The sequence below is a fragment of the Oryctolagus cuniculus genome, chromosome X (genome assembly GCF_051225735.1).
Source record: "Oryctolagus cuniculus isolate XC-2025 breed Fujian yellow rabbit chromosome X, ASM5122573v1, whole genome shotgun sequence".
Taxonomy (NCBI): domain Eukaryota; kingdom Metazoa; phylum Chordata; class Mammalia; order Lagomorpha; family Leporidae; genus Oryctolagus; species Oryctolagus cuniculus.
Genome location: NC_142888.1, coordinates 513,564 through 536,401, shown reverse-complemented (window position 1 = coordinate 536,401; position 22,838 = coordinate 513,564). Strand labels below are relative to the sequence as shown.

At 42.9% G+C, this 22,838-nt stretch overlaps 1 protein-coding gene and 1 long non-coding RNA gene across 9 annotated transcripts in view; one reads left to right on the top strand and one right to left on the bottom strand.

Annotated features, from left to right (window-relative positions):
- The window catches only part of GLRA2 (glycine receptor alpha 2), a 202,383-nt gene that overhangs the window by 40,669 nt on the left and 138,876 nt on the right, over nucleotides 1-22,838 (bottom strand). The gene's annotated exons all lie outside the window — the stretch shown is intronic.
- Nucleotides 1-22,838, top strand: part of LOC127484913 (uncharacterized) — a 226,740-nt gene that overhangs the window by 138,028 nt on the left and 65,874 nt on the right. The gene's annotated exons all lie outside the window — the stretch shown is intronic.

The window sequence follows — 22,838 nt, the reverse complement described above, 5'->3', positions numbered from 1 at the left end:
ACACACCTCCCTGGCCTGGCCCTTGTCGCATCTCCCTCAGTATAGCCACCTGCTCAAAGACAGTTCTTCCCTGAGGCCAGCTCTGGAGCTAACAAGGCTTCCCTTAGAGCAGATTTTAAGCATCATTACCACAAAAGAGTATGCAAGGTGATACATGTGAAAAACCTTGATGTAACCATTCTGTAAGGTATACACTTATCAGAACATCATTTTATTCACCACAAGTATGTGTAGGGTTTACTTGCCAATTAAAAATTCCCTTAGTGAAATAAGAAAAACAGAACTTTGAGATAAAAAATAGAATGCATACTATTATTAAAACTGATAACTTCTATTTTTTCTTAATATTTACAGCCTAATATAATTAAGGTAATCTTGAAAACTTGGCTGAGAAATAAACTATGTACAGTCACAGGTCCTTCCAAAGCCAATTTGTAATTTCCATCAATTTATTGATCCTAACTGACATGGAAAACTGTTCTAAATATTTTTAAACTCACAATTAAAGAGTATCAAGCCAAACCAAAGTGAGACATCAGGGATTTATCCTTAAGAAGGTATCTGGTTTAAAAGAAAACTTGTATAACTCTTCAGTGTTTATTAAATTTTGTAATTTGACAGGACAAATTCTGAAGACAAATACAAGAATACTTAAAAAGGTTTATGGAAAATGGAATTAAAAGATTATTTAGGTGCATAAAAATCTAAAACCCATGCATATGAGGGGCCTTCAAATTTCATGGCAAATGGTATTACAGAAAATTACGCATGGACTTCAAAAGATATTTTGTACCAGAATAAATTTATCTTGAATTACATTTTCTATGAACTTTTTGAAGTACCCTCATACTTTTCACGTGCAATGGAAAATGCCCTCCCTCTTACTCGATTTACAAAGGTTTTTAAAGTATAACGGGGGAAATAGCTGCACCAAGTTGTGATGTATTAGATTTGACTACAAGAACACTTACCAAGTTAGCAGCTGAAGGTGTCTTAGCCACTTCTAATTTTTAAATACATTGCCCTAGTCTTTAACGTTTAGCGGTAAGTGCTCACTTTAAGCATTTCACATGTATTAATTTTGTAACCCTTGTAAAAGTAGTATTATGCACATTTGCTTTTTTAAAAAATGTATTTTATGTATTTGAAAGGCAGAGTTACAGAGAGAGAGAGAGAGAGGGAGAGAGGGAGGGAGGGAGGAACAGAGAGAGAGAGATGTGGGGGCCCAGGAATGGGAGCCATCCTCTGTTCCCTCCCCAGGTGCAGGATAGGAAGCAGATCAGGCAGGAATTGAACTCGCATCCATATGGGATGCTGGTGCTGCAGACTTCAGCTTAAGCCACTGTGTCACAGTGCCGGCCCCTACTCATTTTCTGAGAGGAACCTGAGGTATACAGGGGTTAAGTTATTACCCAGTGTCACAGAACTAATAAATTACGGACCTGAGACTGGAATTGGAATTGAAACTTGGTCTGATGAGTAGATTTCCTTTCTGAACATACACAAACACACTATTAGGATCATATAATTTGGATTTTGCATTTCCCTTCCATTTTCATAGTGAACACTTCCCATGTCATTTAACTTTCATTTAAATCATAATTTCCAATGCTTGCATAATGGTCCATATCATGATTCATCATTCTACTTTCTAGGACATTTATTTTCTATTTTATTTTTATGACTATTAATTTTGTTGCTACGAATATTCATCTCCCAAAATATTTGACTGTTTCTATTAGGTCAATTTTTCGATTAGTTACAAGGTAAACAATATGAAAAGAGGCTCTTGACTTTGAAAGTTAGCAGCACCAAGGATGTTAAAAGCAGAGACTCTGGAGAGAGATGCCCTGAGTTAGATACAGTGCTCTGCTACTATTTCTAGAATGTTTCTGGGTTTCTTAGCCTCCTTCTGCCTCCATTCCTTACTTGTAAAATAGGAACAATCATAGTACCTATCTCCTAGAGGTTTTCAGTTGATGAAGCTACTTCATACATACATATATATATATATATATATATATATATAAACTTAGAATAGTGTCAAGCACAGAATAAGTGCTATATAAATGTTTGCAATTATTTCGCTACTTAAGGGCATGAAATGGAGAACTTTTGGAAAAGACAAACCAGGAAGATACAAATCATCCACAATCCTAACATATTCTAATTATTAAGATTATCGCCTGTATTAAACTATTGGTCTCACACAATCTGAACTGTTAGTCCCATATATGTTGTGACAAAGTAGTCTGTTACTTCATCATCCCCAGTCCTTTGATTATAAGGGGTCTTTAAAAAGCTCATGAGAAATGCATATTATGATTAAAATATGCATATATTTCAAAATTTTATACCAAAATCTACAATTTAGTTTTATGTTCCACAAAATTTTTGAGGTATCCTCCTCGTATGTCACTACTCCTATGTGGAATGCTTGTTCCCATTCTTTCTGCTTAAAGGATTTTTCAGAATTCTTCAAGACCTGGCCCAGACACCAGCTTTCCTGCGAAGCCTCCTTCGTCTTTCCCTGTTCTCCCATCTGGATTAGGGGCCACTTTCCTTTGTTCTCTCACCAACTGCTGTTGGACTTGTCCATCAGCTGCTCAGATTTTATCCTCAGTCTATAAGCTTGTTATGGTTTTAAAACTCTGTTTACTTGATCTTGAGGGCAGGCCCTGTGCAGTATTAGATTTGGTATCAGCAGCATAGCACCTAGCAAGTAGCGGGTAGGCATTAATTGTGTGGGGTCAACAGAGGAATGGTTGAATGACTGAATGAAAGGAAAAGGGAAGCAAGGAAGGACATATCTAGCTATCTTTACATCTTTCTGTTTTAATTTCAACAATTTTAAGCTATATACTTACTATTAGCCACCCTTGTATATATTTGATACTTGTGAGATTGGGCTATTAGTAAATTTTTATTCTCTCAGTACACTCAGGACTCCTGGAAATTTTTTCTGTCCTTAATAAGTAATAATTTGTCTTATATTTGGTCTTCTGAAGTAATCTTATTCCCCTGTAATAAAAGAACATTACCAGTTACAGAACTCTAACTTACAGATTATTCCGATGGTCTGTAAATGTTTTAAGGCCCAATAATGAGAGGAATTTGTCAATGCCTGAGATATGTCCATACCAGGAGCCAAGTGCAATACAGATGACCATCGTTCCTCCTCTTTCCTGGCATTTACAGCTTTCAGTAATTTGTAAACCTCTTCCCATTCTCCTCCTGGTTGTCAGTAGGCCAAGCATGTATTCTTTTTTAGTTGCTCATAAATGAATTCATTCTGTCTCTTAATCATTTTGCTTAGTCTCCAAGTTTCCTCCAAATCACAGTTGCCTTTTAAGCACTGAAGTACCGACATTAAATGCATTATTCACATAGATTTAAAGGGTGTTATGAGACCCCCGTTACACATGATCTGATGTCCCCCAGTGCTGGTCTCCCAGGATTGACATTCCTTTTCCTTGCTCTTATCCAGCTCTGATGTCCGATTCTTTCCCTTTGGCTGCTAAATCATAGATGTTTTCAGCTCACATCTTCCCTTGTCACATTCTTTTTATCATTCTGGGGCTTACATGACTCCTTCCTGAACTACTTTCCTTCAAACTTGCAGGATAGTTTTCAAAGGTAATTAAGCACTCAAAATGCTGTTATGACTTACTGAATTGATAGTTTTCAGGCATACTTAATTCAGAAAATCTCATGGAGGGTTGACAACATGGAGGAAATTGTGTTAGGTGCCGGTAGGCAGCAGGACAGCAGATACAAAGATGACTACCATGCACATTGATTACTCCCAGGACACTGCAGATTACACTTGAGGGGAGCCTGTTCATAGTGTGGTCCCCAAGGGGTCACTCATTTAGATCAAGGAGCAAGAATTATGGCCCATGGATCCAATCTGGCTCATCTGTTTTATAGGTAAACTTTTATGGAACATGACCATACTTATTTATTTACATATTGTCTATGGCTACTTTTGCGCTACAATGCCAGAGTTGGCTTGTTGTGACTGAAACCAGATGCCCCAGAAAACCTAAATGGCCCTTTGCAGAGAGAAATTCCTAGCCTTTGACCTAAACTGTGATGTTGGCTGATTTTGTCCTGGAGTTGTACATCCTAGTGGTCCTGCTTCAATGCTTAATAAACCACAGTATGGGGTGAGCAATTGGAATACTGCTCTGGATGCCTGTATCCATGTTAAAGTGCCTAAGTTGGTGTCCTGACTCGACTCTTGATTCAGACTTCCATCTAATGCACACTCTCAGAGGCAGCAGGTGGTGGCTCAAGTACCTCTATCCCTGCCATCCATGTGGGATATCTGGCTTGAGTTCTGGGGTCCTGGCTTTGTCATGCCCAGCACAGGTAGTTGTGGGCATTTGAGGAGTAAATCAGCAGGTGGAAAGTCTCAGTCTGTCGCTGTCTCTCAACTAAATACAAACAAATTAGCAAAACTTTAAAAGGAGAAATCATGGTATGGAGAGAGAGAGAGATTCATGTGAACATGTAACTGATACAAGGTCAATGGTTTCATATGCCAAAATAGAGAAACCCCAAATCTGGTGATTAGTATGGAGTTAGTGTTGACAACAGAAATCAAAAAAGGTTTTTCTTTATTCCTAAATGGTGGGGCACTTGATTCAGTGCCTGAGGAAAGCCAGGACTTGGAGTAGAGAAGAAGGTGTAAAAAGCAAAGTCGTGAAATGAGAGAGAACAGTGGGCTCTGAGGATGGTGAGCAAGCCAGTGACTTTGATATGCTGGGTGTCTGGGAGGTGCAGGGGGAAGGGTAGACAGGTCATCTGCACCAATGAAGAAGGCACTGAAGCCCAGACAGACGGGTTTGGAGTTTCAAACTGCTCATAAAGGTACTTATAGCTTTGAAGTGGGGTATAGATGTACAGGTATAAGTCATTTTAAAATTATTGTGATGTTCTTTGTCAAAGCAAGAATCTTCACAAAAGCAGACACTTTCTTTTCTTATAAAGTTTAACTCTTTGCTTTTGAGACTTTTTAAAAGATTTATTTATTTATTTGAAAAGCAGAGCTATAGAGAGAGTCAGAGAGAGAGCGAGAGAGAGAGAGAGTGCTCAATTGATTGATCTTCCATCCCCAGATGGCCCAATGGCCGGAGCTGAGCTGATCTGAAGCCAGGAGCCAGGAGCTTCTTCCAGGTCTCCCACTTGGGTGCAGGGTCCCAAGGACTTGGGCCATCTTCCACTGCTTTCCCAGGCCATAGCAGAGAGCTGGATGGGAAGTGGAGCAGCTGGGAGTCGAACCAGTGCCCATATGGGATGCCGGCACTGCACGCAACCGCTTTACCTGCTACACCACAGTGCTGGTCCCAGCTTTTGAGACTTTTAAAAGGAATTTTGTTTTATTTACTTGAAAGGCAAAGTTGGGGAGAGGGGGAGACTGTGTGATATCTTCCATCTGCTGATTTGCTCTTCTAAAAGACTGCAATGGCTAGGGCTGGGCCAAGCTGAAGCCAGCAGCTCCTTCTGGGTCTCTGAAGCGGATGGCTTGGGCCATCCTTTTCTACTTTTTCCATGCTGTTAGTAGGGAACTGGATTCGAATTGGGGCAGTCAGGACATCAACAGGCACCCATATAGGATGCCTGAGTTGCAGGCAATGACTTAACCCGCTACAACACAGCTCTGCTGCCTGCACACACCTTTTGACACTTTGAATCCTTTTTGGGACATTTACTTTCATTTATTATTTGTGTTTCTTGAACTCTTTCCTCTCCAGTTTTCTATCTTCATATCCTGAAAGAATTAATCTACTCCTATGTCTGTCTCTCTGTGTGGGTGTGTGGGTGGGTGTCCTATAGCAGAGATTGGCCAAGTGCATAATAATTCCATTTCCTGTACCAGTAAACTAGACTTTCTAGTTCAGTTGGGTCCCCAGTGGAATGTGGGCAGAAGGTATACATGCTACATCGGGACCTCTGAAATCTCCCATATGATTTTAGACCTTAACCCTTCTGTAGCCACCTTGATTGTCGCTGCTAAAGATGGCAGTGCCATAAGATCCTTAGAAGACCTACTGGCACCCATACTAGAGTGGAGCTGAATTAAAATGAGAAAGAAACATACTGTATTTAGTGACAGAGATGTCAGAGTTTTGTGCTTCTGCAACTCCCAAGTCCACTCCTCAGCCCTGGCCTCTCAAGTGCATTCCTGGGCCAATTCAAAAATGCCTACAGGTAGTATTTGCAAAATTAAAACTCACTAAATGCTCCCTCCTTCCCATTCTTCCTCTGTGAGTCATTCTTTTCTCTAGCAACCCTGGCTTCACCGATAGTTCTTTCCTTGCTTTCATTTCTAATACTGCATCTGTTGCACAGAGTCAACCTTTATTTCTGCAAAGCACCCTTAATTTTTGTCTTTTCTCTCCATGTCAAAGGTGTCACTACAATGCAGGCCGTTAATACTTACACCTGGTTATTGTAACAATGCCGTAACTGGTCCCCCTGCATTTAGCTTCTCCCTGTGGCACTTAGTCATTTTGCTCATTCAGAACACCAACTTCATTTTGAAACACTTCTGCTTAAGAACTACTGTGGCTGCCTCTTCAGGTTCTGATAGTCAAGATCCCACACACTATGTGTGTGCCCTGGTTATTCAATCTTATTTGACTCTTTCCTAACACAAACTTTGTTCTGTGTTTAAGCAATTCTTCTTACCCCTGAGGAAGTCTAGTTCCACTGATGACTCATTGTCTACACCAGTGGTTCCCAAACGGGGGTGATTTGGCACCACAGGGGACAACTGGCAATGCCTGGAGATATTTTTTGGTAGCCATGACCAGGGGAGGTGCTACTGGCAAATAGCAGTTTGAGATCAGGAATGCTGCTATATATCCTGTTATGCACAGGACAGTACACATAATAAAGAGTTTACCCAGCCAAAATTTCAATAGTTCTGACGTTGAAAAACCCTGAGACAGAGAAAGTAAAACATCCCCCAATCCAGGTATCTGTGTCTAGTCCTGTGTTGCTCCCCAGGATGGACATTCAGCAACATCGGAAGATGGTTTTCAATGTTCCAACTGGAAGCTAGAAAGTTGGTACTGGTTTGTATTGGATATAGGACAGGGACGCTGGTAAATACCCAATGGTAATGTTGTTATAAGGTTGAGAAAGCCTGGCCTATATTCTTCTCTCAGCACAAAACCTTCTCGCAAACTTTCTTCCGCCTGTTTATTTCCAGGTAATTCCTCAGGGAATAGCCAACAGTTCAGCTCCACAGGGATGCTCTCTGTGCTGATCTAGTCCGCAGTCGGGTCACCAGTCTTTAGAATTTGTAAGGCATTTACAGTTAGAATCAGCCACCTCAGTGTTCACTTTGTGCATATGAACTTTGTCGCTCCCCCTCTTCGTGGAGGAACGACACAGGACCCTGCGCTGTTCTTTTGTCTGCTCGGCCCTCCCCGGGTTTGCTGCTGGTTCTTCCCGGGTTGGCTACTGTCCCTTCCACCTCCGTGGAAGGGCGGTTCCCCCTGGCCACTTTCCCCACTTCCGCGGGGGAGCGGCACACCACCGGCCGGCTCTCTCGGGGGCTGCACAGGTGTTCCCTCAGATGTTCCCCTTAGATGTTCCTGGTGCATGTTGTCTCTCTCCTCCTTTATAGTCCTCTTCCACCAATCCCAACTCTGCTACCCACACGCCGAGTACGCTGCTCTCCTCCAATCAGGAGCAGGTCCTACAGTTTATTGGTTGAACTGGAGGCAGCTGTGTAGAAGCTGTTTCTCCCTTCTCAGCGCCATATTGTGGGAGAGCAGATGCATAGAATAAGTCTTAATTCCAGTAACTTAGTCTAGTCCGAGTTGCTCCCAGTTGCTCCCCACAGATCCCCCTTTCTTTTTATTTTTGGCGTTGATATGCACCTGTCTTCGGTGCCCCGCGGCACACACTCTGCTCTGCTTGCTAGAGTTGCCCACAGGTGCTTACAAGTCCTACCAATCAGGCAAACCGAATCCGGGTCCTCTCTTCGCCATGTTGTGAGGAGGTTTTTAGGCGCTGATGCGTGCCTGTGTTCGGTGCCCTGCAGCACATGATCTGCTCTGCTAGAACTGCCTGCAGGTGCTTATCGCCTACTCAGGCAGACCGAATCCAAGCCCTCTCATTGCGGTATTGTGGGGAGACTTATTGATGTTAATTCATGCCTGTCTTCGGTGACCTGCGGCGCATAAGCTGCTAGCTGCCCGCAGGTGCTCACCACCTCCCTAATCAGGCAGACCGAATCCAAGTTCTCTCATTGCCATGTTGAGGGGAGGCCTTATTTTTCTCTATTTCTCTATCTCCGGGCATTCCTATCTCTCCCATTTTACTTCTATCTGCCAGCATTCCTATTTCTCTCATTTTACTTCTAAACTTCCCGTGGCTTCTCTTATCCCCGCGGTTTCCCGGCGCCCGCCCCGAGGCTGCTTCTCGGCACCTTGCCCCGCGGCAGCTTCACGGCTCTGCGCGGCTTCTCGGCTGCGCGCGCGCCCCTTCGCGCCCACACCACGGCCTCGCGCTAGCCCCACATTCCCTATCTATTCACGCCCCGCGCGCTCTCTCTGCATGCGGCGGCTTCCGCGAGTCACACAGCGTAGCTTACGTTTCCGCCACCACCGGTATTCAATCTAAGTTCCCCGGGCTAACCTGGCGAATTCAACCTAGTTTACGCGTCTCCGCCTTATGGTTTGGCTTCCTGTCCTTTGCTCCCCGCGCTAATCTGACGGATTCCAACCTGGCGGCCCACGTCTCTGCCTCTGGTTCCAGATTTTCGCCTTTTGCCCCCCGGGCTGACTTAAAGAATTCCAAACTGGCTTACGTTTCCGCCTCGGCCTGCCCCCCGCGGCTTCAATTTCCCTAACATTTTTCTCTACCCGGTATATTTCCCTAAGTTTTCTTCCAACAATATTCCTCCCTCATTTCTCCTGGCTTCTCCCCACAGTCCGTATCCGAGTCTGTTTGTTCTAGCTTTCACTTTCGCTTTCGACCTTAGAGATTTCTCCCAGCTTCCCCCCGTAGTCCGTATCCGAGTCTATGCCTAGGCTTTCAATAGCTTCTTCCAGCACCTTTTTCGTCCGGCTTTCCCCTAGGCTCTTTGCTAGTCTCTCTCTCCAGTATTTTCCCACTTCTTCCCGTTTCTTCCCTCCTAGGTTTCCTATCCGAGTCACGGCACCATTATGTCGCTCCCCGTCTTCGTGGAGGAACGACACAGGACCCTGCGCTGTTCTTTTGTCTGCTCGGCCCTCCCCGGGTTTGCTGCTGGTTCTTCCCGGGTTGGCTGCCATCCCTTCCACCTCCATGGAAGGGCGGTTCCCCCTGCCACATTCCCCACTTCTGCGGGGGAGCGGCACACCACCGGCCGGCTCTCTCGGGGGCTGCACAGGTGTTCCCTCAGATGTTCCCCTTAGATGTTCCTGGTGCATGCCGTCTCTCTCCTCCTTTATAGTCCTCTTCCACCAATCCCAACTCTGCTACCCACACGCCGAGTACGCTGCTCTCCTCCAATCAGGAGCAGGTCCTACAGTTTATTGGCTGAACTGGAGGCAGCTGCGTAGAAGCTGTTTCCTCCTCTCCCAGTGCCATATTGTGGGAGAGCAGATGCATAGAATAAGTCTTAATTCCAGTAACTTAGTCTAGTCCGAGTTGCTCCCAGTTGCTCCCCACAAACTTTTATTCACCTGACCAAAGTATATGATATTTGGAAGATAAAGACTCAGTAATGTCTTTGTTCCATACCATTGCGAATAAGTCTTTGTGCCTTTATTAAGTACCCAGTAAGTTTGTTGATTAACAAATTTTCCAAGCAGTATATAAATTCAATTTTTTTTTCACAATCACTGTTTTATATTATGAAAGGTTAGCTAGGAAAAAACGGCAACTATAAGGAAGAAAAAGTTAGTTTAGATATTTTAGAGCTGATAGCTGATGATAGCTAGATTTTTTTTTTTTTGCGATTGAAAAAGATTAGTCAAAAACCTCCAGCCAGAGCAGCATGGGGCTTCCAAGAGAGGAAAAAACCCAAAGGGTCTGGGGGTAGTGGGGTTTTCAAGTACAATTTCAAAGGAAAAAAAAAAAAACTTGACAATCAGATTGGCATTCAATTGCCAGGCAGGAACAAAACCCATCAAAAGACCTGACTTACAATTCTCCATCCTGTCTGGCCTGCTCTTGATAAAACAAAAGACCACCCCAAAGTGTGGCATAGATAACTTGTTTTCACCATAAGCTGTGAGCTCAGGAAGAGCGCCCTTGCTATCCTCATGGTAAGTTTGGAGACTCCGAAGGAAGGAGGGCAGCCTATTTGTTCTTGCTAGAGATAACATTTTAGGGGAGGGAGCAAATATTTTATACCCCAAATTCTATTGGGACCACCCTGACTACCTATTAACCCATCTGACTCCTCATATTCCCTCCTTAACAAGAATGTAGCCTAATATCTGTTAGGGGAGACAGGAAAATGATTGCTCTGGGTGCTTCATGCTGAAAAGGGGCATCTTTGGGAAGGGGAGTCAGGACAGATTCCAGCATGAAGTGGCTTCTCCACGGGGATGCAGTGCCAGCTTGCAGAGCCAGATTACTTTTGATTTGTTTTCACTAAGGGAAAGAACACTTATTATTATCATGACTTTACACCTCATGTAGTTTGCAAACGTATCTCAGAAAAGAAGAGCCAATCAAGTGGTTTAAGTTTCCATGTCACTAGATAAATGTTTATCTGTTGTTTGAACGCATGTTAGATAGTGAAATTCAGTTAATTCCTCTGTTATTTTGACATCACGTCTACAGTCCTTAGAGCTTTTCCCGCATTTTTCAAACCAATCTTGACATTTTTTGAAAACTTTGACAAGTTTTCTTGAGTCATTTTTTTTACCATTAATTACATTCTCAGTACAGATTCAAAATGGAAAGTCAAGTAATAAACTTATTTCTTTTAGCATCACAATGTTTTATCTGTGTTCAGATATTATGGTGATTGTGTTGCAAAGCCAGTTACACATGAGTTGGGCTATTTTTTACTTGTATTTATCTGCGGGACAGAAGAATGGGCCATCATTGTTCAAGGGTTACCTGAATATCCTCATAGCTTGGATGCCCTCTCCATTCCCCACGGCAAGCTATTCTCATGTGCCAATTAAATTATAACCACAACCCTACCACTAGGCTAACCTTTGAGAGCTGTGACATTCCTCTAGCAGTCAAGCTAGGAGGATTGCTCATGAACCTGTCCAGAGAGAAGTTTTCTATGGTGGAGAGAAATCACAAATAAGTATGGTCAACCAAGTATTATTTTTTAATGACAAAGAGACGATGGAACCTATAGGACAACCTCAGAATTCTCAGACATTTGTCTTTAAGTGCAATGATCTCTCATAACCTCCTGCTTGAGTCGATGGTTATTCTCAAACCATTGCTGAAGCAGAATAGAAGCTTTTCTTCTTTATAGAACCATTTTATTTTATCTGATTTAGAGGTGGAAAATTTTTAATTAATTAACCTTGATTAGTGCCACTGTTGAAATATCTGTTGGCCGTAGTAGCCTGAGATGTGTTTCCATTACATGGAACAGAAGCCTTTGGTAGCTCTAATCAACTTGTCTCTTATTGACTGCTAGGAGGTGTACCACCACTCTCTTCATCTTCATTTTATAGTGAAGAAAAAAATAAGTGTTTTAAATGCATTGTTGAACTCATGCACAGCTAGTAGTCAATAGCAGCAAGAAAAAAGAATTCTGGTTTCATTTTTCTGTTTTGCCTCTTTTTAAAAAGAGCTTTATTTATATATTTGAAAGTCAGGATTAGAGAGAGGGAGGGAGGGAGGGAGGGAGGTCTTCTGTCCTGTGGTTCACTCCCCAAATGGCTGCCATGGCCAGCGCTGGGCCAGGTGGAAGCCAGGAGCCAGGAGCTACATCCAAGTCTCCCATGTGAGTTGCAGAGAACCAATCACTTGAGCCATCTTCTACTGCTTTTACCAGGCCATCAGCAGGCAGCTGGATTGGTAGTAGAGCAGCCTGTGACACAAACTGGTGCCCATATGGGATGCCGGCATCAGAAGTGGTGGCTTCAACTGCTACAGCAGAACACCAACCCCATTTTTATTTTAAAGATTTATTTATTTATTTGGAAGGCAGAGTTACAGAGAGGCAGAGGCAGAGAGAGAGAGTTCTTCCATCCACTGGTTCACTCCACAGATTGTCGCAATGGCCAGAGCTGTGCCGATCTGAAGCCAGGAGCCAGGAGCTTCTTCCAGGTCTCCCAGGTGGGTGCAGGGGCCTAAGGACTTGGGCCATCTTCTACTGCTTTCCCAGGCCCTAGCAGAGAGCTGGATTGGATATGGGAATACCAGCACTGCAGGTGGTAGCTTTACACGCTATGCCACAGTGCCGGCTCCACCAGCCCGATTTTGTCTTTTATTTACTTTCGTCAGAAAAAAATATAGATAGTCGAATAATCCTGTTATCTAAGATTCATGGTATTGTACAATTTAATCTTCATAGTTTCACTGCCAAGTTGCTATTTTTATTGCCTAATTAAAGAGCTAACACCTGCTGTTTAATGCTGGGAAAATAAGATTTCCTTGGCAGAGAGAGGGAGGATGGCAGCACTGACTACCTTGCCCATTCCAGTGTCAGTATCCCCACTCTGTTTTCTGATATTCATGTTGGATTGGATTCTAGACAGAAGAGTTGAATAAATAGAACTCTCGTGGTGGTGCTGTTTGTAGAAATAGCCATTGGGTGGCAGTGCCTCCCGACTTGGGATCTACAAAAACCAACCCCTTACAAATGGACCTGAAAAACCTTTGGATACCAATTAGTTTGTTGGGCATTGGATGATGCACAGACTTAGTTAGCTGATATAATTTCTAAAGACAAATAAGTTTGTCTCCATTATGGGGGTCGGGAAGCTGTTAAAGATTGTTACCAAAGTTCCCTGTCCATGTGAGTTTTGTGGGTGCAGTGATAACAGAAGCGGAATAACTCCAGAATATGTGAGGAACACCAAGCAACAGCCATTGTTCCCATAGCAACACTCTACAGTAATGCTCCCCGAAATCTTAGCCTTCTGCAAAAGTAGGCATCTAGGGGAGCCAAAATGAGGAAGGGCTTGCCTCTGGAGGAAAGGGAGGAAGCAGGACAAACGGGCAGCTTCTTCCCTGTGCTTAACATCTGCCATATTTCACTACATTTTCAGTGGATGGACAGGAACACTGATTCCTGTTATAATCTACTACCTGTTGACTGCACCTTCATCAGCAAAACAAGTGATGTATATTTTTTCTCTAATGAGGTCAGGAATGAGGAGGGAGTTGGGGTCGCTAGCAAATTACGCTATTGGAAAACCACCTGCAAGTGAAGAAAAATGTCAGTTGGGTTATTTCAGTACTGGAAAGAACCATGGGTTTTTGTGGGATGATGAGACGCCACTTAATAGATAATTTGTATAAACAGTTTGTGTGTGTTGGGGGGTTGAAAATGGAGAAACAATGAAGATGTACAAGAAGGGAAAACAAAGTGAACATCTTTGGAGCCAGGCCAACTTGGATTTGACTCCTACCTGGATAACCAGTTAACTTGGGAAAATGCCTTGACATTTTGGAATGTCAGTTTCTTCATATTGAGATAAGGGCCCAAAGATGATAGTCTCATGGAGTCACTGAAGGATTGAATAAAAAACTTGATGTAAATGTTAACACTCATTTGGCAGGTCGTAGGTGCTCAGTCACACTGGCTTGCGAGGGATGAGTTCCTGAAGATCTTGTGTAATTCAAAACTTGTGTAATTCAAGGCAGGTATCCCCAGAGGAATAACTGTAAACTAGAATCTGTTGTATTTCATGCCCTGTGCATGTATTAACACTTGATTAGCCTTTTTATATTGCCCCATTTTAAAATTCACGTAATGTAAGATCACAAATGGAAACTCATAGTGAGCACCCCTGTTATTGCAGGATCTGAGATGGCCAGTTACAGAAAGCAAACCAAACTAACATTACCACCACCAGCACCAACAGAAGCCTGCAATGGCACAACTCTCTGAGTTGTCTCCATTATCAGGATACAAACACTGAATATGCTCATTAACTTCACCAAGATCATACAGCGCAAGAATGGTGGAGTTGGCATTCACAGGTAATCTGGCGTGACTCCAAATTCTGCTTTTCTGGGTCATTGACCCCTGTGGGAACCTCCCTCTCCCAGAGCGAGTCAGGGGAATTCCTCCCAGGGTGTGCTCTCACCCGATGAGGGCATGTGCTGTGAAGGGGAAGAGAGGAAAAACACCACTGTCAGACCCACAGCCATGGAGACACTGTGAACAGAAATGTTCCAAGAGGCCAGACAGCCACTGTCTTTCACCTCTGCTTTTCTGGACAGCAATTAGTGCTTCACCTTCGTGTGTGCTTTTCCATGTCTTTATCTGAAGCCTACTCCAGGTTCACATTTCATACTGCTGAGGGAAGGGGAGAAGGGAAGTTTAGTTCGGACCTGTTCTTTGGACTAAGCTGAGTGAGACGCTTTGGAGTAGTGAATAGTATTTGGAGCATTGACCAGGGTTTTCTCCTGCTCTCCATCTTGTGTTGCCTAAAGAGGGGACTTGGGGAAAGGAGGAGCATGGAAGAGCTCAGGGGTCTCCACTCTGTGGCCCAGGCTTGGTAGTTTATGATTGCCAAGTCAGTTGTGCCCTCTAGAACGATTTGAGGAGGCTGGATCAGGAAGGCAGCACAGGCCAAACCTCTTGCTTTCTACCATTTCTGAAACTCAGAACCTGATCAGAGTGGGTGGGTGGGCCTGTGTGGACTGAGTACGTGTGAGCTACCCATCAGCGCATGGTAGTCACCGATGGTGTATTCCTGATGTAAGTCAACTTTGAGATGACCAGTGGGGGAGATGTACAGGAAATGAGTGATTTGGGGCTATCAAATAGGGGCAGTCTGAAGAGCCTCATTCAGCCTGCAGTGATAAAACTTTTTTTCTAGAAACACCTAGAATCTTGTGATAACTCTGGGATACAAAGAGCCTCCTCCTGGGGCCAAGCATCCCCACAGTGCACTTGAACCCCCAAGCTGGGAATGAGGACAGGGATTCCTCTGGTAGAGAGCCAAAGAATATTTCACAGATGAGAATATGGCATGAAATATTAATTTCAGTTGCATGGCAGTCAGTGGTAGTCGCGAAGCTTTTGTGCTGAGCCTCTGACCTGTGGCCTGGTTCAGCGTCAACTCTGTAGTTTAATGTAAGATCACGGTGGTGCCGCAGGTTGGCGAGCATGTCTCCATGGGAGTCAAGTTGACAGAAACCTTCCCTTCTTGGCATGGACTCTGGGCTCTCAAGCCTAATGTATTCTAACCTAAAGCTCTTGAAGCTAATCAGCTACCTACTGTTTCATACCATGCAAAGTGAAAGTAAAATGGAAAAATTCCAGGTCCCCACCATGTCCTAGGTTCCATGTGGAGAGGAAAAACAAGAAAAGGAGTTACAGGTCAATCAGAGGCTGGAAATTAATGTAGTACAAAAGCTTCTGGCTGAGCTGGTGATACCGGTTTTTGTTAGCGTAAATTACCAAAGATAATTTCCCAACTGTGCCTGTTTCCTGCAGCTGAGCCACATTTTGATGCAAGTCAGCTCCATGCCTTTTTCCTTACCATAAAACCCACAAATCACCCACTAACAATTAGTTATTTGCAATAGATACTAGCCTGCAGGAGTCTGTTAGTAATTAAAAAGATCCTACAGCCTCTTGAATTAAATGACATAAATAAATGTGTATTCTCTTTGAAGAAATAAAGGCTATGCCATCAGGAGACATTATTATTTTTCAATATGGAAGTGTACAGAATGCTTAAACGATGAATTGTGGGTGTGAGAAGAATTTGGTTGGGCTCATTGAGCACATCCGTTTCTAATACATCAGTTGCACATGTCTGCTTCAGAGAGTTTAGATCAATTGCATTCTCTTGGTAGAAATCAATGCTGAAGGATTGTATAAGCTAAGAGGAGGCGGGGAGGCTGTGATGGAGAGGGCAGTGAGAAGGTGCCACAGATGTAAGTTTTGGCTGTGTCGTTGGTGTACTTTACAACTTGACCATACTCTTTTATGTCAGAGCATCAGGTTCCTCCTTGGGGCTATAAAAGGGTTGGGTTGATCATCTCTAAAGGTTTTGCTATTTTAAGATTCTGTGAAGCCGGCGCCGTGGCTCAATAGGCTAATCCTCCACCTTGCGGCGCCGGCACACCGGGTTCTAGTCCCGGTCGGGGCGCCGGATTCTGTCCCGGTTGCCCCTCTTCCAGGCCAGCTCTCTGCTATGGCCAGGGAGTGCAGTGGAGGATGGCCCAGGTGCTTGGGCCCTGCACCCCATGGGAGACCAGGAAAAGCACCTGGATCCTGGCTCCTGCCATCGGATCAGCGCGGTGCGCCGGCTGCAGCGGCGGCCATTGGAGGGTGAACCAACGGCAAAAGGAAGACCTTTCTCTCTCTGTCTCTCTCTCACTGTCCACTCTGCCTATCAAAAATAAAAAAATAAAAAAAAAAAGATTCTGTGACTCAAGGGAAAGAGAAAGTGGCAAGAGAGGACCAAGTGAACACAAGCATGGTGTGCCACTTGCAAGGTGGTTAGTGTTCTGATTTGCAGCAGTAGCAGCCTTTTGGCTTCCCTATTGTTACTGTTTTCAGTGTCCTCCCACAATGTGTGTTCATTGAGAACCTCTGTGAACTAGGCAGCTCACAGTGGATTCCTGGCTTCGAAACAAATGGTACTGATGAGAGAACATTCACGTGTGTGATACCATTGTGTGCAGCAGATATGCTGATTTGAAGAGTCAAGGAGCATACATACAAACCATCAGCAACTCACCTGAACTCCACAATCTGTTTTTCTGTCTGAGAGATTTCTCTGACAACTTAGTGACTTTCTCAATATGCATGCAAGGAAGCCTGCTCCTGGGGCAGCCCTCAGCCAGGGAGGGATGGGAATCAGTGGATAAACACCTTCCGTTGCTTGTTACTTGCTGGGGAAGGTATGGTGCGAATTCCCCACAGGAACTAGAGGATCTCCAGCATAATGGAACTCTAGTTTTCTTTTGTGGTAACCAACTGAAGAATCCACTTTTGGCATTTCTCTTTTCGCTGTTTATGTGCCACTCGTTTTTCCTTCCTGAAAGCACTTCCTGAACAAACTATCAGATCCAAATACTTGTTGTAGGGTTTGCAGTTGACTAAAAGAAATAACCCAAACCTCACATTAGATTAGGGAAGCTTGACACAAAAATGGTGCCTTCTACATCAGGTGCCATTTAGAATGAGAAAGGCAAAGCCAGCACGTGTCCTCCTGAACATTTCTTTATTGATAAAAGCCCTATATCTGACTAATTTGCACAAGACAATTAAAAACTGAACCTTGGCCCAATTTGAAAAGCAATCTGAAGAAGTAAGTACCAAATCAATTTAATATCTACCATTTCCTTTTTGCTCTGTACATATCTAGGTTTTAAATTTATGAAATGAGAATTACATAACTGTAACAGGAACTAGTATTTTCTGCCTAATGCTATGTGAGAATTATTCAGCATACACCAACCCTTGTGGGGTCAGGAAAACAAGAGCACTTTATCTGCAGAAATAGCACATGAAGTGTCTGTACCACACTAAGTATGAAGCTCCTTAGGAAGAATGAGTCATGTTTATATTTTGAGCCGATAAGAAGGTAGATATTGTGAAGGTACAAATTATCCCTGCTGATAGGGCATGAGTTAAAAATGTTGATGTTAATTTAGCATCACACTGAAAGATCAATGCAGAGTTCGTGTGTGGTAGCCAGTCTCCCAAAATGGGCTGCAGTGATTGCTGACTCCTGGTATTTATGTGTGTCCTTCGATAGTCTGCTTCCCTTGGATGTGAGCTGGGCCTACTGACTTGGCTCTAGCAAATACAATATTGCAAAATCAATGGGATGTTACTTCCACGATTATGTTCCAGGGCAGCTTCCATCTTGCTTGCACTCTTTCTCGATGGCATTCTCTCACTGGCTCTTTTCACGTGCTTGTCTTCGTGGAGAGGGCTACCTGGAAGGAACCTGAGTATGGCATTCAGCCCAAAGCAACGTGAAACTTAATCCTGCCAATAAGCCCAGGAGTGAGCTTGGAAATGCATTTGTTTCTAGTTGACTCTTCACGTGAGACTGCAGCCCCAGTTGACACTTTGATGTCAATCTTTTGAGATACCCTGAGACATAGGTACTAACTAAATTGTGCCCAAGTTTCTGACTGTGAGATAAAAATGTTGTTTAAGCCATTATTTTTTAAAGATTTTATTTATTTATTTGAAAGGCAGAGCAGTAGAGAGGCAGGGTCGGGGGGTCTTCCATCCACTGGTTCATTCCCCAGATGGCCGCAATGGCCAGAGCTGTGCTGATCTGAAGCCAGGAGCCAGGAGCCTGCTCTGGGTCTCCCACATGGGTGCAGGGGCCCAAGGACTTGGGCCATCTTCTGCTTTCCCAGGCCATAGCAGAGAGTTGGATCAGAAGTGGAGCAGCCCAGACTCGAACTGGCACCCTTATGGGATGCTGCCACTGCAGGTGGTGGCTTTACCCACTATACCACAGTGCCAGCCCCAGAGCCGTTATGTCTCGGGGGTAATCTGTTATACAGCAGTAGGTATCTAATATATTATATCTTTGGCAGACCAGAGGAGAGGGAGAAAGATAAGTTACTTACTTTGGGCTTTGTGAATTCAGAATTTGGCAAGATTTGAGGATTTATGTGTATATTTTTTAAGAGGAAAGTTCAGTTTAAAAATAATAAGCAGAGTACCAGAGAGGATAGATAATCAGGGTAGAAAAACATACTCATTTTTAATCTGTCCAAGAAGGTCTATGCTTGAACGTGTATAAAGTAGCTACTCAAAATCAGTTCACCTATACTGGAGTTGAGGGATTAGCGAACTACTACTGCCTATGAGTTAAATTTCCCCTGTTGCCTTGTTTTGTAAATAAAGTTTATTTAGAACAAAGCCACACCCAACCCCTTATATATTCTCTATGGCTCTCTAGTGTACTTACAATGGTAGAGTTGAATAGTTGCAACAGATATATTACAGCCCAGAAAACCTACAATGCTTACCATCTAGCTCGTTACAGGAAAAAAAATTATGAACTCCTGTTCTAATAATACATAATTCAAGCTAACCACTGTACCCAACATAGTCTGAATCAATGTATTTCCTCTATGTTTTGGTCAATGTAGTGAATAAAACTGGGTACTTTATACTTCAAAACATTCTATTGTAAACATGTATTGTGGAATCACTTAAAAACCAGGGTATTTCACAAGATTAATGGGAAAACAGATTTAGAAATTTTGGTATAGAAAAGTTTTGAAATTCTACATATTGAGGGGGTCTTCAAAAAGATCATAGAAATACATACTGGGAAAAAATACATGAATTTCAAAATTTTGTAAAAATTTATTAGAGGGGCCAGCAATATGGGATACTGGGTAAAGCTACCACCTGCAGTGCTGGTATCCCATATGGGTGCTGGTTTGAGTCCGGCTGCTCCTCTTCTGATCCAGCTCTCTGCTGTGGCCTGGGAAAGCAGCAGCAGATGGCCCAAGTCCTTGGGCCCCTGCACCCCTGTGGGAGACCCAAAGAAGCTCCTGGCTTCGGATTGCGCAGCTCTGGCCGTTGCGGCCAATTGGGGAGTGAACCAGTAAATGGAAGATCTCTCTCTCTCTCTCTCTCTCTCTCTGCTTCTCCTTCTCTCTCTCTGTAATTCTGACTTTCAAATAAATAAAATAAAAATCTTTTTTAAAAACTGTATTTGAAAGAGAGCTTGCATCTGCTGGTTCATTCTCCAAATATTTTCAATAGCTAAGGCTGGTCCCAGTCCAGAGGCAGGAGCTGGGAACTCAATCTGGGTCTCCAAGGTGAGCGGCAGGGACCCAAGTACGTGAACCATCATTGCAGTTCCCAAGATGCGTATTAGCAGGAAGCTGGAATTGTGAGCAGAGCCAGCACTTGAACCCAGGCACACTAATATGGGATGTAGGTGTTCCAAGCAGCATTGTAAATGCTGGAGCAAATGCCTACCCCACAACAGTTTTTTTACACCCAAAGTTTTCTTTTAATTCCATTTTTATATGAATCTTTTGAAGTACCCCCATAAATACATTCTCATCGTGACTTCTTGTTGCTGTTGCAGACACAGGTTTAGGATCTCAAAGTGAACTGCACCTATTCAGCAGTCGGTCAAGAAATCATTGCAGACAGTTTCCCTGTGGGAGATGATGAGAGGCACACAGACAGTTAATGATTGTTCTTGCCCTTGGCTCACCTGTTTTCTAGAGGTAAAGAAAGACAAGAAAATAGATGGCAGCCGTGCAATCTGTCATTGCTGGGCTGGGGTGAGAAAACTCGTAAGCACTGGGCATTGGCCTTTGAGGGTTCAAATCCAGCCTTGCCTCATTTTTTTTTTTAAAGATTTATTTTATTTATTTGAAAGACAGAGTTACAGAGAGAGGTAGAAACAGAGAGAGAGGTCTTCCATCTCCTGGGTCACTCCTCAGATGGCCGCAACGGCTGGAGCTGCGCCGATCCGAAGCCAACAGCCAGGAGCTTCCTCTGGGTCTCCCACATGGGTACAGGGGCCCAAGGGGTTGGGCCATCTTCTACTGCTTTCCCAGGCCATAGCAGAGAGCTGGATTGGAAGAGGAACAGCTGGGACTAGAACTGGCGCCCATATGGGATGCCGGCGCTTCAGGCCAGGGCTTTCACCCGCTGTGCCACAGTGCCGGCTCCCAGCCTTGACGCTTTCTAGCTGTACAGTTTGGACAAGATACATAATGATTCTGTACTCCAGATTCCTCAACTGAACGATGGGATTGATAATGCTGTCTACCTCGTAGGCTTGCCCCAAGGATTGAGACATATGTGAAACAACAGGCAGGCTTTCTTATGAACTGGGCCTGGTATGTCAGTGCTCAAATGTTAGCTCTCGTTATCATGGTAGAATTGACCTCTTTTACCTCTGTCCTGCCCTTAGAGCTGACGTCTTGAGTACTAAAAATTAGATTAATAGTGTCATCCTACTTAGGATTTCATTAAAGTTAAGTATTGGAGCAAATCTCATGTGACTTCTTCCTGGGCTGAAGTACTTAAGAACTTTGGGAGTAACTGCTGTATCTTAAAGTGGATGCCATCAGTGAAGGGCTAATTTTTTCCTATTCTTGTTTTTAAATTACCTGTTGACCCCAAACAACTGAGGTTTTTCTTTAAACCCCAAACTATTAATTTTTACAAAACTGGGCAAAATTATTCCTTTGGAAAGTTAGATAAACTATATGAACTCTATATTCTCTCAAATGATATTTAGGGATTCATTTATGCCCTTTCAATTCATAATTGAATTTGATATTTGCAATAAAATCTCATTTGGGTTATGACTCAGGGTGGTAATATTGAAGGCATTCTGTTAATAAGTAACATTATGAAAATACTTGGTATAATTTTGCCCAATTTTCCCTACTGTTATGAAGCACATTGTCATCATGAATAATCAATGTTCTGTATGTTGCATAGGGTACCTTAATCTTTAAATATCTTAATAGTCAACTCATTCTATGTGTGCATATTCTATTGCTATATTGTGCAAACACTCATGTCAGAGAGCTTGAGAGATTTTCCCAGTATGAAACAACCAGTTAAAAGCATATCCAGACCTGGGACTTGATTTTTAGTTCAGTCTTATTTCCACTGTGATACTAATATAATCATTCCCAATTTACCACCCAGAATATTTTTTATTTAATAAAAATGAATATTAAGATAAAAAGGTTTTCAGAATGGGTCATACAACCCTGTTGTATGCTATATGTAAGAAATATATACAAAAAATATTTGGAAAATTTGTGAATGAAAAACATACCAGGGAAATATAAACACAAAAAAGCACGAATGGATACATTAGCATCACATAATTTAGAATTTATGATAAAGATCATAACATGGAAACAAGAGTATATTATGTAAGGAGTCTAATTCTTTGAAGATAATATTTATAAATATCTATTACCAAATAATATACCATACACTTTAATATGTGTGTGTGTCTGTGTATTGCTCATATGAGTTAAAACATGAGGTATATGTTTTTTTCTGTGCCTGGCTTATTTCACTTAGCATAATGGTCTCCAGTTCCATCCATTTTTTTTTTTCAAATGTTAGGATTTCATTCTCTTTATGGATGACTGATATACCACATTTTCTTTATCCATCCATTCATTATTAGACTTCTAGAAAACCAAAAGTTTCCATCAAGAGACTATTAGAACTATGGGGCTGAATTTGTGGTGTAGCGGGTAAAGCTGCTGCCTGTGATGCCAGCATCCCATATGGATGCCGATTCATGTCCTGGCTACTCTACTTCCAATCAGCTCCCTGCTAATGGCCTGGGAAAAGTATAGAAAGATGGCCCAAATGTTTGGGCCCCTGCCACCCACATGGGAGACCCAGATGTAGCTCCTGGCTTTGGTCTGGCCATTGCAGCCACCTGTGGAGTGAACCAGTAGATGGAAGATCTCTCTATATCTATATATCTATAGATATAGATATAGAGTCACTAAATCTCTCTCTCTATATATATAGAATCACTAACTCTGACTTTCAAAACAAGTAATTTTTTTAAAAAGGAGTCTATTAGAACCAGTAAGTGAAGCCAGCAAAATTGCAAGATACAAAATCAGTATTTTTACATACAATGATCTATCTCACTGGGAAAGAAATTTTACACAATAGCTATGAAAAAAAGGCCAACTAAATATTGGAGCATAGCAGGTTAAGC